The 13,934-nt window shown below is 36.1% G+C and overlaps 2 non-coding genes across 2 annotated transcripts; both read right to left on the bottom strand.

Moving 5' to 3' along the window:
• Positions 1-697: 697 nt before the first annotated feature.
• Positions 698-769, bottom strand: TRNAQ-CUG (transfer RNA glutamine (anticodon CUG)). Its single transcript has one exon. It is a non-coding gene; the product is annotated as a tRNA-Gln (tRNA).
• Positions 770-6,055: 5,286 nt separating this feature from the next.
• Positions 6,056-6,127, bottom strand: TRNAQ-CUG (transfer RNA glutamine (anticodon CUG)). Its single transcript has one exon. It is a non-coding gene; the product is annotated as a tRNA-Gln (tRNA).
• Between the last annotated feature and the right edge of the window lie 7,807 nt (positions 6,128-13,934).

Here is a 13,934-nt window from a genome sequence, read left to right as displayed (position 1 = left end):
AACAGTACACCATGAAAGCTCATTCATATGGTGGCATGTAAAAATTTTTCTCACAGTATAAGATTCTTAGAGGTTACATTTTATTGTAATTATATTACAGATAAACCTGTCTCTCAGTGTGTATGATTCTTAATTTATGCAATTTATAGATATTTTCTTTCTCAGAGATATGAACTGCATAATACTTACAAAAAAACAATAGGACCTACCAAGATGTAAATACAAATCATGGATTCAGAGTCCAAAATGGTTACAAATACACCAGGAAACCTCATTCATGAGGAAGCATTTAAACAGTTTTTATTAGAATGTACTCTCAGAGAAATATAAACTGAACGGTACTTACAAAAAACCAATAGGACCTACCATGATTTAAATACAGATCACTGGATTCAAAGATCAGAGTGGTTACCAATACACCAAGAAACCTCATTCATGAGGGAGAGCTAAACATTTTTTTCTAAACTGTTAGATTCTTAGAAGACACATTTTATTGCAATTATTGTACATATATTTACATCAACGCTTATTTGGGTTATATAGTAAAATTCATATAATTACATACATTTCTATAACTACCTTTTTTAGCTTTTCGTACATATTTACAAAAATCAGTGATTTAAAAAAATTATTATATGTATGAAAAAGAAGACTTTCTGTCAATCAGGAACTTAAACTGAAGGTACTAAAACACATCAGGTCCCACCGAGATTTGAACTCGGATCGCTGGATTCAGAGTCCAGAGTGCTAACCATTACACCATGGAAACTCTCTTCTAACACCACATATATAAATTTCTCTTAGAGTGTGAGATCTTATTTTCTACAAGTTACAGGAATAATAATCAGAGAGATAAGTATTACATTGTATTTACAAAAAAAGCCATTAGGACCTACCAAATTTTGATACAGATTATAGGTTTCAGAGTCCAGAATTGTTAACAGTACACAATGAAACCTCATTCATATGGTAGCATGTACATTTTTGGTCAGAGTATAAGATTCTTAGTGGATACATTTTATTGGAATTAAATGACAGATAAACCTGTCTCTCAGTGTGTAAGAGTCTTAATTTATGCAATTTATAGATATTTTCTTTCTCAGAGATATTAACTGTATTGTACTTACAACAAAACCAATATAACCTACCAAGATGTAAATATAGATCATGGATTCAGAGTCCAAAATGTTTACCAATACACCATGAAACCTCATCCATTAGGGAGCATCTAAATATTTTTATAAGAATGTACTCTCAGAGAGATATGAACTGAATGGTACTTACAAAAAACCAATAGGACCTACCAAGATTTAAATACAGATTACTGTATTCAAAGATCAAAGTGGAGTGGTTACCAATACACCAAGAAACCACATTCATTAGGGAACATCTAAACATTTTTTTCTAAAATGTTAGATTCTTAGAAGACACATTTTATTGAAGTTATTGTACATATATTAACATCAATGCTTATTTGGATTACACAGTAAAATTCATATAATTACAAACATTTCTATAACTACCTTTTTTTTTTATTTTAGTACATATTTACAATAATTAGTGATTTAAAAAAATGTATTATAGGTATAAAAAAAAAGTTTTTATCAATCAAGGACTTGGATTGGACACTCTTTATTATGTGTAGCAAAATAGACAATATAATCAGAATAGTTATTTTAACAGCGAATCAGTTGTAGCAAAGATGGGATGGAGAGGTTTTTTCATAGGCACTTTTCCTCCAACTTATAAGGGTTACAACATTTTAAATGTATGATTAAAGGAGGAAACATCCCCCCATATAATATAATATATATAGAACTCGAGGATGGCATTAATAATATATGACACATATACAAATTAGTTGCAGCATGCTTCTATATGTTTGGTCACTATCACACGTTTTTCACTCAATTTTATTTATTCATAAATTTTTTCACATTTGACACTAATGATGTCATTCACTTTTTTCTTCTTTTTAGAGCATCCTAGTTTATCACGTATTTCCAATAATTTTAATGTATACATTTTCCCCTTATTATATACACTTCAGCTTCACTTTTCAAAACTTCACACTCATTTTCACTATTAAAATTATTAAAATTATTAATATTATTCATCTCACAGGAAACTCATCTTTCCTTATCACATCACATACATAATCACATTCATTTTCTTTTACTTTATTCACCACATATTTTTATTATATGTAAATACAATATTTTAATACTATATAAATTTAACTTCTGATCTGGTACAACATAAGAATCACGATTCAGCATATCACAGTTCTCTTAACATCATATATATTATATTCCATTTGAATGCATATAGTGAGCTGGTGGGAACCACCAAAGGGGTCTCCTCCCAATCCATCTTTTCTTTGTCATTTTAATTATCTCTCATAATAACAAGACCAGAATCCACATCTAAGTGAGAAGAAACTACATTTAAATCTAAGAATCTAGTTTCTACGAGGCTTCAATGTACTTATACAGATTTACAAGAATTACGTCAATACAGACCAGTGATTGGCCTAGACCTACCATGTGACTCAGGACGAGTTACTTTGCGTTCCATCTGGATTGTAATCAAACAAGGAATGCGGTCCATTGCAATCTAAGACGGCCAATAGACCATGTGGTGCGAATTATGATCAGGGATTGGTGGGACGTTTTGTTAAAAACATCTCGGAACGGGCAATCGGGTTTGCCTGGTTAAAGCAATTGCGAAACGTGCACGTCTGCGTTTCAGAGCGGTGCTGACAAGCCCGCTCACACTGATCACAGTGCAGTGAAAAAATGCTCGAATAATTAGAAAAAGGATAGATGAGAGATTAGAGATGGATGTTAATAGTAGGATTTAATGTTATGTAGGGAATATATAAATGCAGCAACTGTTTAGGTACTATACAGAGCAGTGCAGCCATGATATAGATGTGATATATAGCCAGTTAATGAGGATTAATTACCCTTAGATAATTAATGTGAACAAGGGGTAGCGGATTATAGGCAACCCTTAGGATTTACATTTAGTTATACTTGTGTGATACGGATCGTTCCCCTTATACCCATTGAATATTAACGAAGTAGTACATCCCATTTGCCAACACCAATTAATAATTATACACTAAGATTGAGACATGTGCAAGATGGTTCCAATTTAACCTATTAACATCATTGGGGCACGGCATTATATGGATATGATTTAGTTGAAACATTCGCTGTACACACGGGACATGTCATGCGCTGATTTTTAATTAGCGGCATATACAGACCCGTAATACAATTACATTCATTGGGTAGGGCTTTGTAAATTGCTACCATAAGGTCACACATATAGATTCCTAATTACCGGCATACACAGACCTGCAGTACAATTATACCCACTGATCAGGGCTGTGTAATTAGGGCTGTGGAAATCATTATTATAAGGTCACACATATTGGACCAATATAGCAATTCAGGGTGCCCTGTTAGTAACATTAACAGGTCCATATTACAAATCCATGGATATGTTTCAATTTAAACATCGGCCATGCACATGGGGCACGTCTTGTGTTGATTTTTAATTAACGGTATACACAGACCTGCAGTATAATTATATTCACTGACCAGGGCTGTGCAAATTGCTATAGTAAAGTCACACGTATTCAAACTGATATAGCAATCTGGCGATGCCCCTTTAGCAAAACCAATATGTTCATATCGTAAACCCATTACCACTGCGGCTCCTAATAGACACGGAGCTTACAACTCTGGAGGTTATATATTTTGGGTTCACAAGTTAATGAACATGAGTGCAGTGGCAATTAAAAAGTAAAGTAATTTACACTGTATGGTGAGTTAGGGAATTATCAATTACTTCTGTTTACACGAGCAAGAACTGTAACAACTGTATGAGGGGATAAGCAATATAGCTATCACGTGTCCAGACTTCATTCCAGATATAATAACTATTGTAGTATTCATGGGGAATCTGGATACGGGGAATACCAGTAGCTGCTTGTAATAATTAATCAGGTCCATATTACAAATCCATGGATATGTTTCAATATAAACATCGGCCATACACATGGGGCACGTCTTGTGTTGATTTTTAATTAACGGTATACACAGACCTGCAGTACAATTATATTCACTGATCAGGTGCTGTGCAAATTGCTACAGTAAAGTCACACGTATTCAAACTGATATAGCAATCTGGCGATGCCCCTTTAGTAAAACCAATAGGTTCATATTGTAAACCTACTACCACTGCGGCTCCTAATAGACACGGAGCTTACAACTCTGGAGGTTATATATTTTGGGTTCACAAGTTAATGAACATGAGTGCAGTGGCAATTAAAAAGTAAAGTAATTTACACTGTATGGTGAGTTAGGGAATTATCAATAACTTCTGTTGACACGAGCATGAACTGTAACAACTGTATGAGGGGATAAGCAATATAGCTATCACGTGTCCAGACTTTATTCCAGATATAATAATTATTGTAGTATTCATGGGGAATCTGGATATGGGGAATACCAGTAGCTGCTTGTAATAATTAATAGCAACTGGCTCAGATAGCCACAATACCAGTGGCAATATTTGTAATAAATAAGGGAATTAATGATGGTTGCAGGGTTTTTCTAGAGTGTCCTTTAAAAATACTTATTGTTTTGACATTATTCACAGTATCAGGACCTTAGATACCCCCCCCTTTTGCCATCCATGTGAGAAGTTCATGTTATCCAATCCTACATACAGTTATTATACTACATCCATTGCTCTCCAATTGAAAATCTATGATATAAATAAATGAAGCAGAAAATTCAGGCACAGTGAATCAGCTTTTATTCTGTTTATAATATTGAATTTATTCATTAAATTCACACAAATCCATAAAACACACTTTTTCCATTTATGTTTCTCAATTGCTAACAATTTTTAAGATAGTATTAATAAAAGTTAGATTTTAACATGATATGTTCACAATAAGAGTAAATGTAAAATCTCTTCTTCTTTTCTAAGTGCGCCAACAAAAGAGACAATCTTTTTCTGTCCTGTGTTGTTATGTATAAAAAAGAAAAGTTTTTGTTAATCATGGACTTAAACTGAAGGTACTAAAATAAACCTGTTCCCACTGAGATTTGAACTCAATTTACTGGATTCAGAGTACAGAGTGCTAACCATAACACCATGGAATCTCCCTTCTAATAACACATATAAAACTTTCTCTCAGAGTGTAAGATCTTAATTTCTACAAGATACAGAAATATTCATTCAGAGAGATATGTACTACATTGTATTTACAAATAAAACCATTAGGACCTACCAATTTGTATATACAGATTATTGGTTTCAGAGTCCAGAATTGTTAACAGTACACCATGAAAGCTCATTCATATGGTGGCATGTAAAAAAATTTCTCACAGTGTAAGATTCTTAGAGGTTACATTTTATTGGAATTATATTACCGATAAACCTGTCTCTCAGTGTGTATGATTCTTTATTTATGCAATTTATAGATATTTTATTTCTCAGAGATATGAACTGCATAATACTTACAAAAAAACAATAGGACCTACCAAGATGTGAATACAAATCATGGATTCAGAGTCCAAAATGGTTAAAAATACACCAGGAAACCTCATTCATGAGGAAGCATTTAAACAGTTTTTATTAGAATGTACTCTCAGAGAAATATAAACTGAACGGTACTTACAAAAAACCAATAGGACCTACCAAGATTTAAATACAGATCACTGGATTCAAAGATCAGAGTGGTTACCAATACACCAAGAAACCTCATTCACGAGGGAGAGCTAAACATTTTTTTCTAAATTGTTAGATTCTTAGAAGACACATTTTATTGCAATTATTGTACATATATTTACATCAACGCTTATTTGGGTTATATAGTAAAATTCATATAATTACATACATTTCTATAACTACCTTTTTTAGCTTTTCGTACATATTTACAAAAATCAGTGATTTAAAAAAATGATTATATGTATGAAAAAGAAGACTTTCTGTCAATCAAGAACTTAAACTGAAGGTACTAAAACATATCAGGTCCCACCGAGATTTGAACTCAGATCGCTGGATTCAGAGTCCAGAGTGCTAACCATTACACCATGGAACCTCTCTTCTAACACCACATATACAACTTTCTCTTAGAGTGTGAGATCTTATTTTCTACAAGTTACAGGAATAATAATCATAGAGATAAGTATTACATTGTATTTACAAAAAAAGCCATTAGGACCTACCAAATTTTTATACATAAGAACAAAAAACAAATGGTCTGAAACTAGCGCTGTGCAGAGGGTGAATCTGACACTCTGGATATAACTTGTACCACCAATACAACAGAGGAGTGTATATGATCCTTCTCAGGAGAAACTAAGAGACACCGTGTTCTTTACTTCATTGGAAAGGAACTTACATTTAATTCCTTTCCCGTGTGCCCGTAAAGGTATCTTTAAACACTATCCTCTCTTCTCTGGTGGGAAATATTGCTGTGCAGTATAGAAAGATGAGACACTTACATGAGATTTCTGTCCCGCATACATGTAACAGGTTCTTTAAAATCCTTCGATCCCCATAAAACTGACGTCCTCCACAATCTTCACAAACAGGTTTATTCCACAGTTCACATAAAACATAGACAGAAAAAAACAGGTGTGGACAATCTTCCGGTTCACCTGGGAAACCAGCAGGATGGAAAATGGACTGGCACCTCCGTCCCGGCTGCAGTCACAGGATCGTGGTGCAAAAGCTGGATACAGTCCTAGCGGTGTCTCCCAAATGTCTCTCCGGTAAAATGACAGTCCTCCTGTACCGAACGGCTTCAACGCGTTTCTGTGAATACTTTCACCTTTGTCAAGAAGTGCCGTTCTGTTACTAGTCAGGGGTTTTATCCCTCCCCAATCACATCACATGACTGGTATTAAAATACACCTGTGTGGCTGATTTAAACCACACAACTAAAACACATTACAATCAAATAAAACAAAGGCCACTAATAAAACAGCCGACTTTTAGATCCAGGTATTAGAATCCAGCGTAGAAATGGATAAAAAAATACATAAGAATTAAAAATGCCCTTATATAAAAAAACATCGGGTGTAATGGTATCCCATAACAAGTGGAGACCGGAGTCCCAAAAAAGGATCAGATGTGACAACATCTATATAAGTCACTAAGTGCAAACTTTAAAAAAACGCTGGTAAGAATGAGCCATACACACTGAATGTAAATGTCGGCTTTACAATGAATTTTATCATCCGTGGTTACACAACCCGTCCGAGAGGACAATAGAAAATCCGAAGGGGAGTAGTATCAAATATAGGAGGGTAAGATACTCTCCACAGATAATACATCAACTGGGTAAAAATAATTTATCACATCCAATATCCCATCAAACTGCTAAGACAATGGAACAAAACATATCAATTAAACCACTCATAAACAGCTGGTTTTAGGTCTCATCTTCTTCCATTTGAGACATGTCCCCAAATTGCGTCCAATCCTATAGGTCCACTGATCCGTCACTCCTGTATTTAGTATCCGGTAGGTATCAAGTCCATCAGTGATAGTGAGATCTGTATACACTCAAAACCAGTACAGACATACATAGAAAAAGAAAAAAATTAGTGTGTGATATTATAAAAACCACTTGGTTTCAAAATCCATATTTAACCCTAATGGTGTTAAAGTTTTCAGCTGGTAAATGGTTTGAATTTCTAGTCTGGCCAAAGTTTCCTCCACCCCTCTTCTCCTCCAATTCCCTTTAGCAATTTTAATCCCGCAAAAACTTGTAAGGCCTTTAATGTCACATGCATGTTTTTCTTTAAAATGAAGCGATACACTGTGTAATTCAAAACCCTTTTTGATGTTTCTGACGTGCTCACTAAGATGTTCTTTGAGCATTCGCCCTGTTCTCCCCACATATTGTGAGCCACATTTACATTCTAACAAGTAAACGACATTCTTGCTTCCACAGGTAATGAATTCCTTTATAGGGAAACTCTTTTTGGTTTGATTGGAGGTGAAATGGGTAACCTTTCTCTCTGTACTACAATGTTTGCACATGGTGCACATCCCACACCGTTGAAAGCCCTTGGTAAGAACCCGGGTCATTCTTTTATCAACTGGGAGTGCACTCTTTACCAGACTATTTTTCAAATTATCTGCCCTCCTATAGACAAACCTGGGCTTCTCAGATATATGTTCCTGTAACAATGGATCTTTGGTTAAAAATTTCCAATGCCTATTAATTATTTTTTCTAGCTGTTCATACTGTGATGTGTATTTCGTGATGAACATCACCCCTGCATTGGATTTCTTTTTTACTCGGCTGCAATTGCTAAGAGTTGCAGCCCTATCCATTTCATGGCTGGTTTGTCTTGCTGAAGATACCGCCTGCCTGTCATAACCTTTACTGACAAATTTTTGTTCCATAATATCGGCATGTTTATTAAACGCTTCTATGTGTGTACAGTTCCTTCGAAGACGCTGGAACTGACTTTTTGGAATGCTTCTAATCCAATTGGTATGATGGTTACTTTCAAAACTTATATATGAATTACAATCAGTAGGTTTGATGTAATTCTCAGTGCATATCATATCTCCTGATGGGTATATTTTTAAATCCTGGAAATTAACCTCAGAGGAACTAATTTGGAATGACAATTCAATATTTTTATTGTTAGAGTTGAGGTATTGGCAAAAGGAGGCTAAGCTCCCTTGTTCTCCTTTCCAGATAAATATGATGTCATCTATATATCTGGCCCAGAGCACTAGGTTGGCATCCCACTGGTGTCCGGTCCATACGGATAGGTCCTCCCAGTGTGCCATAAATAAATTAGCATAACTGGGTGCCAACCTAGTGCCCATCGCTGTTCCAAGGAGTTGTAAGAAGAAGTCCCCCCATACCAAAAGAAATTATTTTGGAGAATGAACATAATCCCCTCTTTAATGAACTCAATCTCCTTTTCACTGTGTACTTCTTTCCTAAGATGATACTCAACAGCTTCTATTCCCAAATCATGACTAATAATGGTGTACAGTGATTTTACATCTGCAGTCACCAGGAGGAAATCCGATTCCCACTTAATGGAAGATAATTTGTTTATCACTGAAACAGTATCCCTCAGATGTGATCTAGTTTTTTCCACTAATGGTTTAATCCTATAATCAAGAAATTCAGATAAATTAGAGGTAATAGACCCTGTCCCTGCCACTATGGGCTGTCCAGGGGGACAGTCCAGACTCTTATGTACTTTAGGTAGCACATAGAGTACAGGAATGGATGGATTATCCAACTTAATGTAGGTTTTCTGATCCTCAGTAAGGATCCCTCCCACTGTATATAGTTGCAAGAAAACATCCAGTTTTTTCTGAATGTTGACATCTCAGTTTCTTATACGTGGTACTATCTGACAGTTGTCGTAGGATCTCTGAGTGGTAGTCATCCCTGTTCAGAATGACCCCCCCCCCCCTTGTCAGCAGGTTTAATAACGATTTTGTGGTTATTACGTAATTCTTTCATAGCTTTCTTCTGCAGAGTGGAGAGATTACCTTTCCTTGGTGGTCTAAAGTTAGTAGTTTCTAGATCTTCTTTAACTAAACGCTCAAAAGTCTCAATGAAACATCCTTTCTTATGTTTCGGGAAGAAGGTGGACTTCTTTTTAAAAACTTTAATATGATCTGGAGGACCATCTATATTGTCCTCTTGGCCATCTTTCTCTGCAAAAAAACGTTTCAAGCATAGTTTCCTTACGAATTTCTGTAAATCTACAAAAACCTCAAACTGATTGACTTTACTAGTGGGTGCAAATTTTAAACCCTTTTCAAGAAGATCCTGTTCATCCTTGGTTAGTTGGTAATCACTTAAATTATATATTTTAGTTTTCCACTCTGAGTCTGCTTCTGGAATAGGGACATCTACACTCTCACCGGACTTATTCTCATTAGAGGGCCCTTCATTCATGGATTTTTTTAATTTTAAGCGTTTATTTTTGGACATACCCAAATATTTGCCTGCTCTACAGCCTCTCCTTTGTGATACTCGTGGTTTACCCCCAATCACATATACCTCCTTCGATGTAGTCCCTCTCCTAAAAAATGTCCCTCACCTTTTTTGTCATAATCTGACCTAAGCGGCAAGTTCCCACCTCTATTCGATTCCCTATCATAAGGGGAGGGGGTCCTTCTCTCTTTATAGGGCGTAAAATCCCTTGGTTGGAATGGTCTGCCTCTTTCTCTCCTAGACGAGAGGGGCCTCTCTTGTTGTCTATACTGATCCCTATATCGATAATTATTGTTTGGATAGTTGTTCCTTCTCCATGAGGGGGATACATATCTCTGTTTATAATCACCTGTATGTGTTTCATATAGTTTCCTACTATCTCTCGATTGAAATTGATTCCTCACGGGCCGATTAAATTTATTCCCATTAAAATGGCTTTGGGATTCATCTCCTATTTTTGGAGGATCCAACTCTATCATACCTTTCCTCAGTGGGTGAATATTATTCTCTGCAAAATCTTTTTTATCCCTATGATATTTTTTCTGTTTTTTAAAAATTAAGTCCTTTTCATTTTTTTCCACTCTAATGCGGGTCCGTTCCTCTAATTCCTTATATTCTTTTAGTTCTACATAGGGTCTAATGAGTGTTTCCATTGTATCAATTTCTTGTTCAATGGTAATAAGATTATTTTTCTTTTCTTTAATAATGAGTTCCATTAATTTGGTGGAACATGTATCAAGTGTTTTATACCATTCTTTCTTAAAACTGTCCGTTTCTGTATCAAAGGAGGGAATTTTCTCTAAACAAAGACCTCTGGGAATAAGTCCTTCCTTAATATATTGCTCTAGGGTGGCTATTTCCCACCAGAAATTCCCTTCCTTAAGTAACAATTTCTCTACCTTCTTCATAGTGCTCTCTAAATCATGATCTTTTATATTGGTGGGATTATCTCCCCCTTCAAATAGATCATGTAAACGGTCACATCTAGTTTTCCTATGTTTAAACTTGACTGACAATCAATGTGTAGAAAATTACTACAGCAGCAAGACAGACACCTGGATGTTTGAAAGGAATATACTGTGCAGCTGGGTGATGGGGTCAGCCTTGCGCTATCTAAATTAATTAGGCTCCAAGTTTCAGACACACAAAGTACATCCAACACTTTGAAAAAATTGACACATAAGAACAAAAAACAAATGGTCTGAAACTAGCGCTGTGCAGAGGGTGAATCTGACACTCTGGATATAACTTGTACCACCAATACAACAGAGGAGTGTATATGATCCTTCTCAGGAGAAACTATGAGACACCGTGTTCTTTACTTCATTGGAAAGGAACTTACATTTAATTCCTTTCCCGTGTGCCCGTAAAGGTATCTTTAAACACTATCCTCTCTTCTCTGGTGGGAAATATTGCTGTGCAGTATAGAAAGATGAGACACTTACATGAGATTTCTGTCCCGCATACACGTAACAGGTTCTTTAAAATCCTTCGATCCCCATAAAACTGACGTCCTCCACAATCTTCACAAACAGGTTTATTCCACAGTTCACATAAAACATAGACAGAAAGAAACAGGTGTGGACAATCTTCCGGTTCACCTGGGAAACCAGCAGGATGGAAAATGGACTGGCACCTCCGTCCCGGCTGCAGTCACAGGATCGTGGTGCAAAAGCTGGATACAGTGCTAGCGGTGTCTCCCAAATGTCTCTCCGGTAAAATGACAGTCCTCCTGTACCGAACGGCTTCAACGCGTTTCTGTGAATACTTTCACCTTTGTCAAGAAGTGCCGTTCTGTTACTAGTCAGGGGTTTTATCCCTCCCCAATCACATCACATGACTGGTATTAAAATACACCTGTGTGGCTGATTTAAACCACACAACTAAAACACATTACAATCAAATAAAACAAAGGCCACTAATAAAACAGCCGACTTTTAGATCCAGGTATTAGAATCCAGCATAGAAATGGATAAAAAAATACATAAGAATTAAAAATGCCCTTATATAAAAAAACATCGGGTGTAATGGTATCCCATAACAAGTGGAGACCGGAGTCCCAAAAAAGGATCAGATGTGACAACATCTATATAAGTCACTAAGTGCAAACTTTAAAAAAACGCTGGTAAGAATGAGCCATACACACTGAATGTAAATGTTGGCTTTACAATGAATTTTATCATCCGTGGTTACACAACCCGTCCGAGAGGACAATAGAAAATCCGAAGGGGAGTAGTATCAAATATAGGAGGGTAAGATACTCTCCACAGATAATACATCAACTGGGTAAAAATAATTTATCACATCCAATATCCCATCAAACTGCTAAGACAATGGAACAAAACATATCAATTAAACCACTCATAAACAGCTGGTTTTAGGTCTCATCTTCTTCCATTTGAGACATGTCCCCAAATTGCGTCCAATCCTATAGGTCCACTGATCCGTCACTCCTGTATTTAGTATCCGGTAGGTATCAAGTCCATCAGTGATAGTGAGATCTGTATACACTCAAAACCAGTACAGACATACATAGAAAAAGAAAAAAATTAGTGTGTGATATTATAAAAACCACTTGGTTTCAAAATCCATATTTAACCCTTATGGTGTTAAAGTTTTCAGCTGGTAAATGGTTTGCATTTCTAGTCTGGCCAAAGTTTCCTCCACCCCTCTTCTCCTCCAATTCCCTTTAGCAATTTTAATCCCGCAAAAACTTGTAAGGCCTTTAATGTCACATGCATGTTTTTCTTTAAAATGAAGCGATACACTGTGTAATTCAAAACCCTTTTTGATGTTTCTGACGTGCTCACTAAGACGTTCTTTGAGCATTCGCCCTGTTCTCCCCACATATTGTGAGCCACATTTACATTCTAACAAGTAAACGACATTCTTGCTTCCACAGGTAATGAATTCCTTTTTAGGGAAACTCTTTTTGGTTTGATTGGAGGTGAAATGGGTAACCTTTCTCTCTGTACTACAATGTTTGCACATGGTGCACATCCCACGCCGTTGAAAGCCCTTGGTAAGAACCCGGGTCATTCTTTTATCAACTGGGAGTGCACTCTTTACCAGACTATTTTTCAAATTATCTGCCCTCCTATAGACAAACCTGGGCTTCTCAGATATATGTTCCTGTAACAATGGATCTTTGGTTAAAATTTTCCAATGCCTATTAATTATTTTTTCTAGCTGTTCATACTGTGATGTGTATTTCGTGATGAACATCACCCCTGCATTGGATTTCTTTTTTACTCGGCTGCAATTGCTAAGAGTTGCAGCCCTATCCATTTCATGGCTGGTTTGTCTTGCTGAAGATACCGCCTGCCTGTCATAACCTTTACTGACAAATTTTTGTTCCATAATATCGGCATGTTTATTAAACGCTTCTATGTGTGTACAGTTCCTTCGAAGACGCTGGAACTGACTTTTTGGAATGCTTCTAATCCAATTGGTATGATGGTTACTTTCAAAACTTATATATGAATTACAATCAGTAGGTTTGATGTAATTCTCAGTGCATATCATATCTTATGATGGGTATATTTTTAAATCCAGGAAATTAACCTCAGAGGAACTAATTTGGAATGACAATTCAATATTTTTATTGTTAGAGTTGAGGTATTGGCAAAAGGAGGCTAAGGTCCCTTGTTCTCCTTTCCAGATAAATATGATGTCATCTATATATCTGGCCCAGAGCACTAGGTTGGCATCCCACTGGTGTCCGGTCCATACGGATAGGTCCTCCCAGTGTGCCATAAATAAATTAGCATAACTGGGTGCCAACCTAGTGCCCATCGCTGTTCCAAGGAGTTGTAAGAAGAAGTCCCCCCCATACCAAAAGAAATTATTTTGGAGAATGAACATAATCCCCTCTTTAATGAACTCAATCTCCTTTTCACTGTGTACTTCTTTCCTA

The sequence above is a fragment of the Pseudophryne corroboree genome, chromosome 11 (assembly GCF_028390025.1).
Source record: "Pseudophryne corroboree isolate aPseCor3 chromosome 11, aPseCor3.hap2, whole genome shotgun sequence".
NCBI lineage: Eukaryota > Metazoa > Chordata > Amphibia > Anura > Myobatrachidae > Pseudophryne > Pseudophryne corroboree.
This window is presented reverse-complemented; position numbering and strand designations above follow the sequence as displayed.